The following is a 4022-nucleotide window of genomic DNA, read 5'->3' on the forward strand; positions in this document are numbered from 1 at the left end:
TCGAGGCACCCGGGCGGCGGGATGCGCCCGGCCCGGGAGCGGCGCGGCCAGGCGGGGGCGCTGCTGCGCCCCCTTCCCGCCCGCCGGGGTGTGCGCGGGGTTCCGGAGCCGATCCCGGCCTCCGCGCTCCGCCCGGCAGCCTCGGGCTGGGGCGCGCTCGTCCTCCCCTCTCCCTCCCCTCTCCCGTGACTTGTGGGCTCCCCCCCCCCCCGCTCCCCCTTCCCTGCCCCGGTTCGCGCCCGCCAACCGCTCCCGGTCTCCTTTCCCTCGTCCTAAAACACCAGGCAAACTACTCGGAAAGACAAGAGACCCGGCTCCGTCTCCACAAAGACCACGCTGGGGATGCCAAAGAACTAAATAGCATTTCCCAAGCGAGGCCGAGGCGCAGGTGAGATGACTTACGACGCTGCGGGGTTAGTTCAGGCCGGCCTGGCCCTCAGAGAGCTTGTGTTCTCCTCGGTGACGGTGACGCAATTACTAAACCCCTGCTCTCTCCACGGATTTTTCCATGTTCCTTCGTCTCTGTCCGTTTTTCTGTCGGCCGGTCATTCTCTTCCGAACACATCACTTTCCATAATGTCAGTTTTCTGTTTATAAAACATAGGTTCATCGGGGCAAAGTGAGAAAATACAGAAATGTGTAAAGAAAATTCTCATTATCCAGCCAACCAGGTCCCCCCATGTCAAATACATTCGCACAAAATCAGAATCAGATTATATACACTACTTATTGTACCGTGTTTTATATTAAAATTCTATTGTGTCTCAGCAAACTAGGAGGAGAGGGGGAACTTGCTTAAATTAATAAAGGACATCTACAAATACCTACAGCTAACATGGTACTTCATGGAAAGAAACTAGAAGCTTCCTCTCTAAGACCAGGAGCAAGGCAAGGATGTCTGTCTCTTCGCACTCCTTTTCGATATCTACTGCAAATCCTAGCTCATGCAATTTGATAAGAAAAGGACATTAAAACGTGTATCTATTGGGAAGGAGGAAATAAAATTGTCTTTGTTCACAGGTGACATGATCATGTATATATAAAACTTCAAAAGTCGACCAAAAATTAAACTGAAACAAATATTGGTTATGGCAAGGTTGAATGATACAAGATTAATGTACAAAAGTCAATCAACTTCCTGTATATCAATAAGGAACAAATGGAATTTGATAGTTATAATACCACCTACATTGGCACACGGAATAAAGAAATGCTTTTTCATGAGGAAGGTTACAAAGCTCTGATGAAAGAAATCAAAGAAGGCCTAAATAAAAGATAGCCCGTGTCCATCACTGGGAATACTCAATGTTATGTCGGTTCTTTCCAACTTGATGTACAGATTCTAAGTAACCCCAATCAGTCTCTCAGTAAGTTATGTTGTGGCTGTTAGCAAAATGATTCTAAACTTTATATGGAAAGGCAAAAGACCCAGACTAGCCAACAAAATACTGGAGAAGAACAAAGTTGGAGGGCTGAGGCAAAGGGATAAGTAGAACAACATACAGAGCTCAGAAACACTCACTTTGCCAAGTGATCTTTGAGGAAAAGGCCACGTCAATTTCATGGAGCAAGACAACTGGACATCCACATGAAAAACAATGATCATAAGCCTAAATATAAATTGGAAAATCATAAAATTCTTAGAAGACAACATCAGAGAAGATCCAGACAGCCTTGGGTTTGGTGATGACTTTTTAAATACAAAATCAAAGGCATTATCCATGAAAAAAAAAATGTTAATAATTTAGACCTCATTAAAATTAAAAACTGCTCTCCAAAAGACACTGTCGAGAGAATGAGATGACAAGTCACAGACAGGCAGAAAATATGTGCAAAATACATATCATATGAAGGGTTATTATCCCAAATAAGAACACTTGAAAGTCAACAATAAGAAAATGAACAACCTAGGGGCGCCTGGGTGGCTCAGTCTGTTGGGCGTCCAGCTTCAGCTCAGGTCATGATCTCACAGCTCATGGATTTGATCCCCGCGTCAGGCTGCTGTGCTGACAGCTCAGAGCCTGGAGCCTCCTTCAGATTCTGTGTCTCCCTCTCTCTCTCTCTGCCCCTGCCCCCCCCTCAAAAATGAAAATAAAAACATTTTTAAAAAATCAAAACAAAAAAGAAAGAAAATGAACGACCCAATTTGAAAATTGGCAAAATATCTGAACAGACATGTCACCAGAGATGATACACAGATGGCCAACAAGCTTATGAAATGATGCTCAACATCCATATGTCATTGCAGAATTACAGTTTAAAACAATGAGTGAGGGGCGCCTGGGTGGCTCAGTCAGTAAGCGTCTGACTCTTCATTTTTGGCTCAGGTCATGATCCCAGCGTTGTGGGATCAAGCCCTGTGTTGGGCTCTGTGCTGTGCATGGAAGCCTGCTTGGGATTCTCTCTCTCTCTTTCTCTCTCTCTCTCTCTCTCTCTCTCTCTCCCTCTGCCCCTCTCCCTAGCTCATTCTCTCTCAAAAAAAAAAAAAAAAAAGTGAGATAATACTGCATACCTACGACAGTGGACACAGTCCAAAACTCTGACACCCCCAAATGCTGATGAGTATGTGGAACAGTAGGAACTCTCATTCACTGATGGCAGAAATGCAAAATGGCACAGCCATTTTGGAAGACAGTTTTGCAGTTTCTTATGAAACCAAATATACTCCCACCAAAAGATCCAGCAATCACACACTTTGGTGTATTTCTAAATTAGACTGAAAACATATGTCCACACAAAACCTGCACACAAATATTTACAGCATATTTATTAATAATTGCCAAAGCAGGGAAACAACCAAGAAGACCCCCAGTAGGCAAACACTGTGATACATCGGTACAATGGTGGATTATTCGGTGATAAAAATTAATGAACTATCAAGTCATGAGAGGACACGGAGGAACCTTAAATGTATATTGTCAAGTGAAAGAAACTTCTCTGAAAGGTGATATTCTGTATGATTCCAACCCTACGACGCTGTAGAAGAGGCAAAGCTATGGAGACACTAAAACGATCAGTGGTTACCAGAGGTTCCTGGTGTGGAGAGTGGTAGTGGGAGGGAGAGGAGGAGGAATGAATGGGTGAGCACAGGAGATTTTTTATGTCAGTGAAACTATTCTGTATGATACTACAATGGCGGATGAGTATCATTATACGTTTGTCAAAATCCATAGGTTGGATCCATAGGTCCACAAGAGTGAACCCTAATATAAATTATAGACTTTGGCAAAAAATGATGTGTCAGTGTTGGTTCATTGGTTGAAAGAAGCATACTACAATCATGCAGGATGTTGATGTTGGTGGGGAGGCTATATGTATACGTGGGGGTTGGAGGTAGTTGAAAACTCTCCGTACTTTCACCTCAATTTTGTTGTGAACCTAAAATGGCCCTAAAAGATAGTCTATTTACTTAAAAAACTTATGCAGCTTTCCAGGGTCACAATATTCCCCTAAAATATTACTTTTAATATATATATTATTCTTATGGCTGTTATCATAAAAACAACAAAGCCATTATAAATAAAAATACCAGGAAATACTTAGGTATATAAATAAAAATTAATATCCTCCATAATTGTACATAATTTTTACCCTTTCTTTTGTGAGAGCCTTAGGAACATGTTTCCTCTCCCTCCCTCTCTCTCTCCCTCCCTCCCTCTGTCTCCCCGCCCCCCCACCGTATGAGTATGTGTGTAAGTTCTCTTCTTAATCCCTTCCGAGACTGTAGGACAAGTCTTTATTTCTTACATCTGAAATATCTCCTCTTCAGCAAGACTTGGACTGCCATGAAAAACACTTCACCTGGTGTTTCTAGAGCATCCTCAGAGGACCGCCTGAAGTCAAAGCCACTCAAGATCGTTGTTTACAAATGCTGAACTCAGAGTCACTTCTCAGTGTGGGCATGGGAACCCTCCACCTCACTGACTTCCCCAGGGGGACGCCGTTGGCACGCTGTTTGAGAGAACAGTGTAAACAATGACTGAAGTTTCGTGAACTCAGAATCCCCCACCTTGCTTTTACAG

The 4022-nt window shown here is 43.5% G+C and overlaps 1 protein-coding gene across 1 annotated transcript in view; it reads right to left on the reverse strand.

Moving 5' to 3' along the window:
- The window catches only part of SLC35F3 (solute carrier family 35 member F3), a 411193-nt gene extending 409621 nt beyond the window's left edge, over positions 1-1572 (reverse strand). The window contains exons 1-2 of the mRNA XM_040464938.1: positions 1523-1572; positions 403-587 (exon numbers count right to left, since the gene is read on the reverse strand). The gene's annotated coding sequence lies outside the window, so the exon portion shown is untranslated. The remainder of the gene's footprint in view (positions 1-402; positions 588-1522) is intronic.
- Positions 1573-4022: the final 2450 nt, after the last annotated feature.

Source organism: Herpailurus yagouaroundi, unplaced genomic scaffold (assembly GCF_014898765.1).
Source record: "Herpailurus yagouaroundi ecotype Mexico unplaced genomic scaffold, PumYag 530, whole genome shotgun sequence".
In the NCBI taxonomy this organism is placed as follows: domain Eukaryota; kingdom Metazoa; phylum Chordata; class Mammalia; order Carnivora; family Felidae; genus Herpailurus; species Herpailurus yagouaroundi.